Here is a 15937-nt window from a genome sequence, read left to right as displayed (position 1 = left end):
CTTGTAATACATTGTTTTTGAAGGTAATTAAAATTCACTTCTATAATCGCGTTCCATATAAAAATTAAATTCAATCGATTCATTTACGAGATAAAAAAACTACCAATTTGTTATTTTCAGTAATATTTAATTCTTTTTTCTTTTTTTTTTCTTTTCGATACTTTTACGACCCTTAAAATGTTACGTGATTTATTAAATGTTTTTTTTTTAAGTATTAAGTTATTTTAGATGATAGTTCTTATTGACACATCCTATATATTTATCGCTCTATCTTTCTTTTATACTTGTATATATATATATGAAAAAGAAAGAGAAAAAGAATAAGAGCACTTTTCAAGGTACGTCGTTTCCAGAAAACTGTATAAACGTCTGGATATGGTGGAAGTCTTTGAAGTGACGTTGACAGCGATGCATTCTTCTCTGAAAATACGCATCTTCCCATTCTTGAGAGCAAAAGAAAGAGAATGGGAAAAAGAGAAAGAGAAAGAGAGAGAGAGAGAGAGAGAGAGAAAGAAAGATAGTCAATACCAGCTTATACAGCATCCTATGAAAACGCTAAAATGATAGAAAAAGGATGATCGAAAACGTACTTTTATCCTACGTTAACTTCACTTCTTTTTCTTTATCTTCTATTTTATCTTCTATTTTATCTTCTATTTTATCTTCTATATTATGAATGAAATAATAACAGACGTTTACTCACAAAACATAAAAGAACGACACGATTTTCGTTCGATCAAAAATTCATTTAACCTTTTTTACAAATATTTTTATTAATAATTTAAACGAGAGAGAGAGAGAGAGAAGAAAATAAATTTTGATCGAGTTTTTTTATCGAATAATACGTGTGAAAAATAATACTCGTTATTGGTTTTAACAGAATTTCGTTTTATTATAAGAAAGAAAAAAAGAAAGAGAAAGAAAGCTATTCTCGTTTATAGGAATCGTAGAAAGAAGTGTAAGAAGAATACCAAATATCGTTACACATTTCGAAAAGACCATATTCCTGCTATCACCACGTTCGCACTCTTAGCTCGTAACTTCGTTTAGTTTGTTGCTTGTTTCCTCCCCCCACCCCGGTGGGGGATAACTTCTTTTTTATTTCTTCATTTTTGTTTTCTTTTTAACAAGAAATACGAAAGCGTATTTGCAGTGAAAAATTTATCCTTACGTTTACGAGAGTCATACGAAATTGCATTGTTTTTAAATTGCATAGAAAATTTTGAATTAATCTTATATTAAAAGTAACGTCATTTTTTTTTTCTCTATATTTTATTTGAATTGTTATTTTCTCGTCAATAAATTAATTCTTCGTTATAATATTGGAAATTGTGACGTCGAATCTTTAACGATAGATTTTCTTCAACTTGAAAAATACGATAGAACAAGAATCATTCGTGTGATGTGCAAAAGCATTCGCGACCAATGAAACACGAGAGACTCTCGTTCCAAACCCCATACATAGGAATTTCATACTCTATCGTTTCCTGGAAACCACTGAACCATCTTAAAACCGCAGACTGAGCACAAATTGACATTGACGAAAGCACCACCCCCAAAGCGAACTTGTGCTAATGTACATACTCCAAAGACACGGGGGAAACTATGCGAGTCTAATACTTAAATCGACAAATCGATTTTCTAACAAGGTTAGAATATTCATCATTATCAAGCACACCGTACACACAGATGTAATCGTTTCTCGAGTCATCTTCGAATTATTTAATAATAATAATAATTATTAAATACCTTCAAAATAATTATTCTTTTAATATTCTAATCAAACGCGTGAACAAATTGTCGATAGAAAATAATAAAAAAAAAATCAAATAATACTAATTAATAATAATTATTAACGTATTGGAATGATCATGATTTTTCTTGGAAATTATCGAATTGGTATCAAATTTTTTTTAAAAACCTTGATAAAAAACAAAATAAATGTTTGAAAAGAGAATCTAAAACGAAATTCAACGAAACGAATCGAAGTGAAGCGAGGAAAGGAAAATAAAATAAAATAAAATAAAAGAGAAAAAAGAAAAAAGTAAGAAAGAAAGAAAGAAAGAAAGAAATAAAGAAAAGAAGGTAAAGGAGAGACAAAGTTTCGAGTAAAACGTCGCGGTGGGGGTAGAAAAAAGTGGAAAGATACAGCGTCCTTGGGATTTTAATATGTAAGAGGGTAAAACCTGGAAGAAAAAGACTAAACAAGGGAAGAAAAAGAAGAACAAGAAGTAGAAGAAGATAAAGATGGAAAAGAAGGAAGATGAAAAAGAAGAAAAAGAAGAAGAGGGCGGACAAGGGGCAAGCTGATCGTACATGTGAAGCTTCCGCCACAAACGTTATGCCTTGGTGGGTTTCAACGTAACTTTCAAAATAAACTTTTACGATGGGAATAACGTTTCTCGGTTAGAGTTAGAAACGCGCCTCTGGCATTTCTTGTTTTCTCTTTTTCTTTCTCTTACTATCTCTCTTTCTCTTTCTTTCTTTCTTTCTTTCTTTTTCTTATCTATGAGTCACGATACGCGTGGGAAATCTTAGAAACATGCTGAACACAATAGCCTCTCAATGATTTCAAATATAAACCAAAAATTCCTTTTATAGTTTACATACTGATGTCTTATAGTACCCTTTCTTCTCATAAATTTACTACCCCCTTTCATATATTCTATATATTTGTCGAATTTGATTGAGCGTGCAAAAAAACAATAGATAATTGTTGGAATCTACAAGATTTTGTATTGATTGTATTCGTTTATTAACTCATATTATATAATCCTATTGATTTTTATAAATTTATTATATTTTTGTTATTTTAGATTTTTGTGGAATTTGATTGAGTACGTGAAAGGTAATAAATAATTGTTGAAATTTGTACAATTTTTTAATGATTACACTTTTTGATTTATCAGTTCATTAATCTTAATTGTTCTAAAAAAAAGCTTTATTATCTTCTTGCTCTTTTAGATTTTTATGAAATTTAATTGAGAGAAAGAGAGAGAGAGAGAGAGAGAGAGAAAGTAGGCTAATAAATAATTATTGAAATTTATACGATTTTGTTATTGAAATAACCAAGGCGGAAATTTTTTAATTATTGCCTATTCATCCTTTTTATCCTCATTAACCTGCCCTCCATCTTCCTCTCTTCTTTCTTTTCTTTCTTTGGGAAATTTAATTGTACGAGAAAAGGGTAATAAATAATTTTGTTGACAGCTATTGGATTTTAAATTTAAATAAACAAGGCTTGTATTTCTTACTCATTAGCTAATTAAAAATATTTTTAATCTAAGAACTTGAATAATTTAAAATAACACGATCGAATCAACTCGGCAATTATTCATTTCCCGTACTAATTGCAGATATCTGCTGAAATTTTTTTACTTATTAGTCTATATGCAAAAATTCTTAATCTAAAAACTTCACAATAAGCAAAGTAAGATGAAATCAATTCAGCAATTAATTATTTCCCATAACAATTGTAGAAATCTGCTTCACCTTTCTGTTTATCTCATTTTAATTAAACTGAAATTTTTTACTTTTAAAATACTCGCAATATTTCCAATCAAAAAAAAAAAAGAAAAAAGAAAATCTTCAATAAGTAAAGTAACATCGAATCAATTCGACAATTATTTATCGTTCTCTTTAATATTGAGTAGAGCTTTGGAAAAGTAACAAACAAATAAAAAAAAAAAAAATAAAAAGAAAGAAAGAAAGAGAAAATTTAGAGAAGTGGGGTAAGAAGTGTCTTTCTCAGATAGAAGGTTCGTTACACTAAGATACTCCAAGGCATTAATTTGACGGTCTCAAAAGCAATTTGCTGCCTTGTCAGAAGGGAAGACAAATGTTACACAACGGGAGAGAACATAACCTATGTTTCTCTCAACGTTGTTGGCATCTTCGATCGAAGCCTAACCCCCTTAACTTCATCCTACCTCTTCCTCCTCTTCCTCTTTCTCCTCTTTCATCCATCTCATCGTCAAACATTTTCTACTGTTACGACTTCATAGATTTCTCTGTTTGAAAACCGGAGATGGTTGCCATTATCCTCAAACAAAAATTCAAGGAGAATCGGTATTCAAAACAAATTTCTTCCCTCACTATTTTCCCCGGATTCTATCAAATCGTATAAATTTCAAATTTATCCCGACAATGCTGGGACAATAATTTTCTTTTTTTTTTTTTTTTTTTTTTTATTCTTACGAGAAAGTAATAGAGAAAAGGAAGACAGTATATACCTAATCGATTTATTTATGTTTTTTTTTTTCCATTTAATTCGCATCATCGATGTCGATTAATGTTCATGTCGTTGATATTTTTCAACATTTTTTATTTCAATTGTAAATACTTACTAAACATTTCATTCAAATAATGATGAATTATTAATTAATAATTATCGAAATATATATAATATAATTATACGAATTATTAATTATCGAATTTTTAGTACGATTAGAGAAATGAAATGTGTAATGTAAGAAAAGGTTACTTTTAACGTATTTATAAATACAAGTTATTATAAGCTTACAATTATTGTCATTTTAATTTACTCAATGAAATATAGATAGGTACTTGGCCAAAATAATATCGAAACAAATATTTGAATGTACTGCTAAATTAAATAAAAGTTATTATTATCTCGTTAAACGGGAAAACGAATTAACTTGTCGACAAAAATATTCACGCATAAATAAACCAATTGTATTTTCCTTTACGATAAAAAGAACAAACAAAAATTATAATCCGCATCCTAATATTTTTCATTTCGCGATTAATTATAATAATTTATCGTAATAAATAAAAACTTCATACGTGTTAATTTTAATATACATGCATTCAATATGCGACAATTTTTTAAATATCGTTGGAATATGATATACCTAACATAACACAAAATAATAAAAAATTCATCGTGTAAATATAATGCACACGCGTGTACAAAGATTATGTATATCCATATGTAAATGGATAATATATGTATACAAGGATATAAATACAGTTGTCAAAATGCAAACGTAATTAAATTCCTGCAGTTAAATGGAAAATTGCATTTTATCTCTCGAGTCGAGTTTTATTGGGAAACTATGCGAAAACATAGTGCATTTCCGGAGTAAAAGAAAGGTCAGATGAAAAAAGACGGAGAAGGGATAGCATAAGATAGGAGAATGGAAAGAGAAAAGAAAAAGATTTTCATTGAAATATTATATTACACCGTCCAGGAAAACAGAAAAAGAAAATTATCGATTATATTTAATATAAATCATGAATAATAGAAAAGAGTATTGCTTTTAATACCATAAACACGATCGACCCAAAGTAAATAAAATAACAATCAAACTTATTTTATAAATTTTTGTCCATGACTAAAAATAAATTACTTTAATTTACTTTACGCGACACGTTACTATCAAGAAAAAAGTATGCAATGTCGTTTGACGATTTGATAAAATTACCTCCAATTGATTGAGAATTTTGGTTTTAATTTAATAAATAAAAAAAAAAACCATTTTAAATTTATTCCATAAATTTTTGTAGAAATATCTCTGAAAATAAATGAAACTGTTCTACGTGATGCGTTAATATAAAAAAAACAAATAGGTATCCGATGTTATATTATTTAACGTTTTCATTGAAATTCCATTCAATTGATTGAGAATTTTTCTTTTAACTTTATAAATGACACACAACATTTCAATTTATTTTTTAAATTTTAACCAACTCTGAATATAAAATTTCAATCCTACAGTGACACAATGATGCGAGCCAACCAAACAAAAATATGCAATTATAATTAGACGAATCGATAAAATACAAATTTAATCGACAATATTATTTCTATAACTTTATACGTAACATTTAAAATCTTTACGCACGACACGAGATCGATACAAAAATTGATGATGGTAGTGAGACAACATTTGTAAAATAAATATCATGTTCAAAACACTACTATATTACAATCTACGTTTCTAGAAAACAATGAGAATATAATAATTTTATGTCGATGGATAAAAAAGAAAAAAGAATAATCGATAATTTGATGTCGTATAATTTTCTTCTGTAATTTTCTTTCCTTCTGATAAGATAAGTTACGTGTTTAGTTATGTAAGTACGTATATTACACAATAGATGTATGTATATAAAAGAAAAAGAACGAATGTAAAACGTGGAATGAAAACAAGAAGGGAGAAGGAAAGACCGTAAAAGTGAGATTTACATTACACAACGGATAACGTAATTCATTTTAAATTGCTCGATTCGTAATACCCCGTTGACATAAATGCGACAACGAGTTCTCGTATCGTAATGAAAACTAGCGATGCGAGTAAGCACGCTAGTAGTCAACTTTTTTCTTTCTCTCTTTCTGTATATATTTTTCCTACCTTGCTCTCTCTCTCTCTCTCTCTCTTTCTCCCCCCTCCCCCTCTCACTTTTATTCTCTTTTAGTTTCCTACAGTGTGCTGAAATTCACGCCGCGGTTTTGGTTTATTAAATTCACCCGTAACGACAACAAAACACGCGAGACAAAGAGAGAAAGAAGAAAAATACATTCACGTCTCAAAAGTAACTATTAATTAAAATCGCCAACAACCTGCGCCTGTTGGTAGGAAAATTATAATAATTATCAAAGTATAGAAGAAATGGAAAATATATGATATATCTACATGCGTATGTGTAGAAGTATATATATATGTATATGAACATTTTCATCTGGAATTATTATCGGTAAATTTATTTCCAACTTTTAACTCTACTAACTTTTTACTAACGATCTATTTTAATTATGTGAAATATTTATATAGATGCACACGTATGTTATATATAACTATAATGAAAAAAATTGTATACATTATTTTCTTACCAAAATATTTCATTCCCGATAAGTATTTACTCGTACACGTTATTATGTATATATTGTTCGGAAAATAACTGTATTTTTTTCATTGATAAATAAATGACGATTTTCTCGTATTTAGAATCTAAAATTGTATTCAATGATCGCAAATTATCGAATTTGATAAATTTAACTTCTCAGATATTTTTCACGTTGTTATGCGACAACTAATATCCAACAGTGCCGTTTATTTGGGTCTAATCTTTTTCAATTGGACAAACTAAATCTGCTGTATTGTTTAAATTAAAATTACCGGAATGAACTTTCTAAAACTAATTCTGTCACAGAAAATTTTAGTTTCCATTGTACCACATGGTTACACCCTTACGCAATGCTTTTTTTTGTGGTATAACACAGTGGAACAAAAATATCGTAAAAAAATGTGCCGGAACGCATTTGCTTAGAACGGAACATATTCATTTGCAATAAGATTGATGACAATTTGAAAATTGAACAATCTTGCAATTAATTTCTTCGTATGATAGAAAAAATTTGGAAACTTTGCATTACAAGCAAATATCAATAGCTTCCAATTTCCATTGTGGGAACGGATGTCACTCATGTGACTCGACTCGGTGTAAACGTAAATGTTAAAATTAATAGACGAAATTGGTCATGTTCGAAAAAGCCATAGATTCTAATAGCGGAATGCATTGATCGCGAATATTGCGTATTTCTCGATATAGCCAGACGATATTGGAAAATTCTCCAAGAGCGTTCACACGCTAAGAGAAGATCCGTAATGAAATTTTTGATTCTTTTATTTCTTTTATCTCTTTTATTTCTTTTATTTCTTTTTTTTTTTCTCTTCCCTTTAGACGAGACAGAAAGACAAAGAATAACGTACAAAAAAAAACAGAACAAAATGGTTCCCTGCTACGCCATAGTTTGTTAACTTTTAGATATAAACGTTTTGCATAGTTAAATAATTTATAGCCATTAACGGGCGAGGTATGTTGTTTTTTTTTTTTTTTGTAAAAAAAAAAAAGAGAAAAAAGAAAGAAGAAGCTTAACGCTTTTACATTTTATCCAAAGTTTCTATTACATACGCGGTGTGTCGAAAAGTTTTAACATCATATCTAAAATCACTTTTATCCTATAATAATCATTTGTGATAATTATTTTTCAAAACATTTTTGTGGTACATGATATTTTATTGCGAAAACTAAATATCTATTTAAAATATTAATCTGAAATATTTTTTGAAACAGCAGCGTTAAAAATGTTTTTTCGTTTCCGCATTAAGAAAAAAAAAAAAAAACTAGGAGGTTAATTAGATTAAAAATTAAAATCTCTCGAGAAAATTACAATAGATTTACAAAATAATTAATCTGAAAAATTATTGGGCTATTTAGAAATTCTTATCCCACCGTATATATCATCCTGTAAACTATAAATATACCGATTAATATCAAAGCTGGGAAGCTCGGAAGCTCGATAACTATGATTGATGGCCATGAAAGAAATGAAAGCAAATTGATACACCTCACATTAACCTTACGCACACAAACACACGGCTGATATACTTTCTCCAAGAAATAAATTCAAACTGTGCCGAGATGTTAAATTAAGTGGTCTTTTGTTGTTCTCACGTTATCAAGTATACGTTGATGCGATTGCTAATAAATTTCCTTTTTGCTATTAGGGTTGTCGTATCATCTAATAAATAAATATTTATCTATGTATCTAACTTGTATGCACATGCAAGTGTATGTGCGCGGAATATTACACTTAAGAAATTTACCTTAACACGTCAACTATGAACTTCACTTCGTTGACTCAGGAACAACTTCTCGTCTCGTTTATCCTTTCTGTGAATCCTTCCCACGCAATGTTTTAAGATCGTAACGTTGATCCTTCTGATCGTACTTCCTTCAACACTTCCCATACTCTAAAACTTTCCGACGAATTTGTTTCACGATGATTGCTGTAAATACAAATCAAAAAAAATTTGCACTTCAATTATGTATCTCTTGGATTACAAGAGATCTATGCACACGTGATTAAAATTATAATTATTATTTTATACATATGTATTAGTATATTTTGTCATAAAAAAATACAAATATGATATCGTCTGACTTATCATCAACACGAACTACTTGTAACGACAATCTATAGAAGAATTTCATGGGCAAGTCTTATGTATGCTTATGATAGAAAGTTCAGAAGGTTAACAAAGGATCGATAAAAGGATCGAGAAGCAACTCCATCAGAAGGTTTCGAGCTTGTCCTTACTGTCAACGAACGGAGTATGTAAGATAGTGGAATGATGGCTGTTTCTGATGGTGTTGGTTCTCACCAGCTGAGAATGGAGAATGTTGTTCATAGTAGATTTTCTCTAGGCATATATATATAGGATGTACCAAAAGTTCCTAATATATTTTACAAGTTAATTAATTACTTTCTAATCATTTGAAGTTTATACTTGATCATTGAATTTGTATTAAATTAAGCTTACGATTTAATGATTTAACAAAGGAAATTATTCTGAAACGTCTTGTAAAGGAGTAATTAATTTTTCAAATCAACTGGAAAATTTTGAATCACTCTGTATATGTATATGTATACGAGCTTTATACAGCTCGGTGTGCAAGTGCCACGTCATATTTCATCGCTTTCTGTTTACCCTTCTCGTTTGCTCCTTTCGTTTGAGCCAACAAGCTATGAATTTAGGTCTGCCACCGAACTGATCTATCTAGAGTTTACTTGTTTACGTTTTGTTCCTCCCATCGTAAACGAAACATATCGGAAAAAGATGTTAGGTATATACATATTACAATATTTTTTAAATAAATAAAATAAAAAAAAAAATAAAAAATATAAAACGTCGGATGCAACGAGTTCTAAAAATTACAATAATTGAAACAAATTCTTATTGGTTTACTCTCGCGAACGATAAAAAAAAAAAAAAAAATTAAAGGTAAAAAATAAAATAAAAAAGATATAAAAAAAGAGAGGCAGATGGTAATCGATGAAAAAATCAGACGCGAATCCAACTTTTACGAGTATTACTCGAAAGTAAACAAAAATTAAAACAATGACAGAAAGAGAGAGAGAAAGAAAAGGAGAGAGACAGATATAGTACGTTGTACAGATTAGGATAAACGAGACAAATTTGTCTAAATTTATTCTCACGAACGATGAAAAACAAAAATTTGTAAAATATAAAAGAAACCCGAAAGAGGAAGAAGATAATAATTAAAAAACATCCTTCTAAGAATAAAATATATGCGGGACTCCGACTTCTTTTACGAATAATAATTTTTAACCGAAGAATAAAAAAACAAATATTAAAACAACGGAAGAAAAAAAAAGAGAAAGACGGATCGTAATACTTCGAAGAAAAAGATAGACACAGGTGAGAATACTTTAGCGAAGAGAGCTCTAGGATTAAATTAATCTTCTTACTTTCACTCCCTCGAATAATCGCTAAGAGAACAATTATTGGTTTCTAACACGCGTGCAAAGAGAGAGAGAGAGAGAGAGAGAGAGGTCCCATCGAATGGTTCCACTCGGAATTAACGGAAAACTTGCAAGGTAGCATAGAAAATCAAAAGAGAAAGAAAGAAAAAAAAACGAAGAAAAATCCGTTGGCGGTTCTCTTTTCCTGTCGCGAACCTTCCACGATAAATCGAACGTGCAATCACATTTTTACTCCCACTTCCCCCGACTCCCCTTTTATCCTCCTCACAATCCCCTCTTATCTTCTCTTCGATATGAGTATATCCTTAATGAACCAAGCGTTAGACGATTCGAATTCCCGCGCCTCTGGAAAATGCCACGGTATCTGATCTAATCCTCTTATCGAAACTCTCTTTCTACGAATCTTCCCTTCAACCCCTCGCTCAACCCCTTATACTCATCCCTTAAAGTATTTTTCTTCTCGTAAAATAATATTTTTCCTTTATCCTTATTCGAATCTTTTTCTCAAGACTTGTCTCGAATTTTGTATATATATATATATTTTTTCTTCTTATATTATTTTAATTAATTTGATTAATTTTATTTATTTATATATATTTATTTTTTTCTTTTTTTTTTTAATTATTCTACATCCATATTCTTTAATTTAAATTTATTCTTTAACATCTCTCTCGAGTTTATATTTCTTTTATTTTAATTGGTTTAGTTTTATAGATCTCGAAAAGTTAATTATAAGTTCTACGCATACGTTGAAAGTTTCTTGCGTTTATATTTTTGCATTAAATTTGCATTAATATTTTTACGCATTATTTTGTTATAATACTTCGAAGAAAAAAATTTGTCCATTTATAAGTTATTTCAACAACAAAATATTTATTAGCGCTGTCAATTTTAATCGGAAAGTTTTTATAATAATTTTTGTTTTGTTCCTTTGGAAAAACATTTCGATTCTAATTGAAAATGATTTATTTGAAGTATTCATCATTCTAATCACTTTTCCTGTCTCCCGAGAATAATAATAATAATAATAACGAAGAAAAAGTGAAAGTAATATAACGAGTTCATCGATAAGTCGTGTTTAGTTGTAAAACAGAATATAGTTAATGTTTTCTAAACGATCCGAACGATACGAACAAAAGCTTTATCGATTTACGAGCTCATATGGAAGATGAAAAGGAGAATATATACGCTTGTCTCCCATAAATACAGCTGATTTCGCGTAACCTTTCGATATCGACTATAAATACGCATTTTATATCTACCATGGGATTTTAAATGAAAAACAGTCGTCAAAGGCTCATGGGGATTACATGCTAAAAGGAATAGAAACGCTTTCCCTTCCTAACGAATAAAAAGATAAAACGAGATTCATATAAAGACAAGATGAAACCAGAAATTCCTCGATAATTATCAAAATCAATTAGTAATCAAGCGTATTTTATTATAACGATCTGAACAAGAAAATTGGATTAAAAGAAAGGTAGAAAAATTCATTTTTTAAATCATTGAAGTACTTTTAACCCATTTAATGAATCTTCCAATATAACATTGCTGTCTACATTCATTTCTTGCACTTATTTCTTGAACTAATTTTTTGGAACAAACAAACAAAATATCGATCTCTTACGATTAATCATTAAACTTATTTTCTCTTTTTCCTTGTTTGTTTCGGGTATCACAATTTTAACGAATTCATAAACCTCAATTCGATCAATAATTTTTTTTAACCCGACAAGAGAGAAAACGAAAGAGTGAAATAGAGAAAAAAGTACTCTTTCTCTCTCACTCTTCGCGGAGAGAGACAAAAAAGAGAAAGAGAGAGAGAGAGAGAGAGAGAAAAATCTCTCCGGCGTGGGAAATAAATCTCGTTGGTTGCTCTCGGTACCGGCTTCCTATCGTATTAATCGTTTTCGATATTCGATTTTATCATCCACGCCATACTGCTGAAAGAAACGCTCTCGCACAAGAGTGAGATAAAAAGATAAAAAGAGAATGAGAGAGAAAGAGAGAGAGAGAGAGATGGGACATGGGAAAAGTTCCCAGTTTCCACGGTTCCCTTTCCCCCTAACCCCATCTCCATTCCCGAATCCACCCCATTATTCTACGAAAAGGTGGAAGGTAAAAAAATGGAGTAATAATAATTGCCCCCGATGCATTTCCGATCGGGTTTCGCGAGTTATTTTTCCCTTCGGCCATAGCTTCGGCAGTCGATCATATTTATTTAGAACGATACAACATTTCTCTATGTGTGTAGAATATATATATCGTGTATATGTGTATATACATATATAGATGTTGAAATTTATATCAGTATATACCACTCAATCGTTACATAGTGTAAGGTAACGAAGGTTTACTACGCGTAGTGGTTTTGAATTATTGAGATTTTCTACAATTCGAGAACGTGATTTTTAACAAATAAAAATAAAAAATAAAAATAAAAAAAAATAAAAAAATATAAATAAAAATATAATAAGTACCAAAAACAATGTATCGTACGCAGATTTCTCCAACATGGAGTTCTCTGATGATTGTGATAACCTAATGATGAAGAAAATAAAGGATTAAATTAAAAATAAAAAATAAAACACACATGGTTGAGTCAATAGAAAATACGATACTTTATTGGCTCGTTAGAGAAAAGCCTTGCGGCATAAAAATCCTAGTTGTTAAATTGGATTTAGTAATGAATGGCGTCCAAACAAAGATTAGACACGTGGCTCACCTCTCACTCGCTTGCCGTTCTATTTAGATACAATAATGAATCTCATCTCTCTTTCGTCTATAGAAGTGCAAAGAGTGCTCTTATACACTTCGTTTACTAGTTTCTTTTGATTGGTTATCACCTTGGCAGTGAAACTCCATCGCTTCGCTTTCTTTATCTGTTCTTCGTTGGTTCTGGATCATCCGGGATGTGTCGTTGTAGGCGTCCAATGGGAGAATAGCACGAGTGTCTTTGCTAATGAGCCCAGCAGGGCGTATGTAGTGGGGATACGAGTGGTGGGGATACGAGTGATGGGCATACGAGTGGTGGGGATGCAAATAGTGGGCATACGAGTAGTGGGGATATGAGTAGTGGACATACAAGTGGAGGGGATACTAGTGATGGGGGCGTGAACGTTAGTGCTTCGAAACTACCTATAGGAGTAAGGCGTGAACTTTTACAGAACTAAGACGTGTACTTCGAATACAAGTGAATAGTCTACCATTGCTACCATTTTCCACTATTTTTATGTCCTTTTTTTCGTGTATATGAATGTTTAAATAAGAAATATTAGTGCGTTAGCAATACATATATATACCGAAAACAATGTGAAAGAATATTTTTTCCACGAGTAATTTTTGCAAAACATTTTTAAGTTTCTTTTTAGATAATTTTGTTTATGTATAAATGTATTCGTAATTAAAAAAAAATACTAATGTTTTATTTATTTTAATATAAACGACTAATATTTTTGATATAATATTTGGCGATTAATTTAGATTTTCAAAGATAAATAAAAAGATAGACAACTTGAAGAAAGAATTACTTAAAGAAAGAAAAAAAAAGAGATAAAGATATGAAGCGGTGAAAACATTATTTACATTTTCCTAATCAAACTTTCTAACGAATCGCGATAGAGACCTTGACGAAACTTTCCAACCTCGACGATATCTCTTGGCACATCAAATCTGTACGTAGGGTCGTTTTCAAGAAAAATTTCGAAAGTTTCCGGATATGATGATAAGAAAGAGAGAGAGAGAGAGAGAGAGTGAGAAAAAGAGACAAAATATTTTTACGATCTCTGCTAGGTAAACACGTCGATCACTCAACATCCAACGAATAGTCGAATTCAAATATTTTTCTAGTAACTTTGACACATTTATACTTAAATACGATCTAGTAACTTATCTTTAAATCTGCATGTACCTATACGCATGTCTAGGCATGCGATTATTTTTATTAATAATACAAAATAATTTTATATAAATTAGAAAAACAATTATTAAATTATTTATTTATACTATACCGAAATAAAGAAATTTGTTTAATTATTCTTCAAATTCTGTGGCCTATATCTTATTGTTAACAAAAATATATAATTAAGAAATTGCTTATAAATTGACCAAAGTATAAATAAATATTGTAACATTGACGATTTTATTATAGAAAGTAAAATTTGAAGTGATGGGATAAGTTGTTTAAACGACGAAATGATTTTAATCCTCTAAAACTCAACGATTTCTCCATTACCCAAAATAGTCTCAGTGTGTCTTTCGAAAATTCGTTTTCAACGCTCGAAAACTCTTTCCCTCGGAATATTTAATCAACGAAAGAGTAAAATGTAACGCTCAGCGATTCCTGTCTATTTGGACACGAGAAATGTAATTAAGCTTAGCTCGATGAATTTATTTACATTTTCGTATACATATGCATGATATACTCAAATACTATTTATAAATACAGTAACATACTTTCTCCACCTCCATTTTAATTCCATTCGCTCCTTATTAAAATACACTCTGTTTTTATTTTATTATCTTTGTTTTTTGTATATATAATCAAGTAAAATCTATAACACATCGTATATTTGTTTGAGTATTTCATATAAATTTTAATTAAAAAAGAGAAACTAGTTCATCCTGAAAATGTTTAAAAATGTATAAATATCATTTTTTTCTTCAATGGTAAAATTTATATAAATAATATAATATACAAAAAAAAAATATTTCTCTTGCAATAATACTCAAGATCTTGTCGTAAAAATTCCTAAAAAATTTTACCAACTAAAAAAATCTAATTGTGAGAAAAAGAAGAATAAGAAGAAAATATTCTAACGTACAGAAAGACGAATGGTTGCAAAAGTATTTTATCTGTCGAACTATACCGCAAATGTTGCAGATGTGATCGAGGAAAATTGAACGGTAGACGATGAAACGGATAGCGAATTCGTAAAATTTCCGGAAATTCCTCTTATATCCCCTTTGCTGATACTATACCAAAGACGTGTATGTATATATACCTATATACTTACATTTCCACGATACAGTTACTGTTATGGCAGCAAAGGAAGAGTACAACGTTCCTATCTACCTATCTACCTATCCATCTCTCTCTCTCTCTCTCTCTCTCTTTCACACATATACGATTGCATATCTCTCTTCTTATATGGAAAAGCGTATTGTACATTTTCCCTACGATGTTCTTCCAACACTTGTGAACCAGTCCAAATACCATCGACCAATACACAGTTTACATCGTAACAATTTAATCCCCTGGCGTTACATAATATCCTACGTTAACCGCGAACGATTGTAGTAATGGTATTGGTAGCAATGTGTGAAACCAGATGCATCACTGAATTTATACGCATAAACGCTTTCTCGGTGATATGAGTATTACGGGTATGCAAATATTCTGTCTACCTAATTTTACCATTTTTTTGTTGTTAAAATATATATTGACAATAACATAATAATAATAATATTTAACTAAAAAAAAAAAAAAAAACAAAAGAAATGACAAATTGTACATCGTATTTTCAGATAAAAAAAAAAAGTTAAATGAAAAATATTTATATAATTGTTATAACATTAAAATCATCGAGAACAAACGAAATTGTTGAAATTAATTTAATATCG

The 15937-nt window shown here is 29.9% G+C and overlaps 1 protein-coding gene across 4 annotated transcripts in view; it reads right to left on the bottom strand.

Moving 5' to 3' along the window:
• LOC122520072 (GATA zinc finger domain-containing protein 8-like) overlaps window positions 1-15937 on the bottom strand; it is a 236318-nt gene that overhangs the window by 196136 nt on the left and 24245 nt on the right. For 3 of the 4 annotated variants that reach the window (XM_043640005.1, XM_043640039.1, XM_043640031.1), the window contains exon 3: window positions 8634-8816. The exons of the other annotated variant lie outside the window; for it this stretch is intronic. The gene's annotated coding sequence lies outside the window, so the exon portion shown is untranslated. The remainder of the gene's footprint in view (window positions 1-8633; window positions 8817-15937) is intronic. 4 annotated transcript variants of the gene reach the window in all.

Source organism: Polistes fuscatus, unplaced genomic scaffold (genome assembly GCF_010416935.1).
Source record: "Polistes fuscatus isolate 324 unplaced genomic scaffold, CU_Pfus_HIC Scaffold1, whole genome shotgun sequence".
NCBI lineage: Eukaryota > Metazoa > Arthropoda > Insecta > Hymenoptera > Vespidae > Polistes > Polistes fuscatus.
The sequence above is the reverse complement of the archived record's forward strand: the minus strand, read 5'-3'. Positions and strand labels throughout refer to the sequence as shown.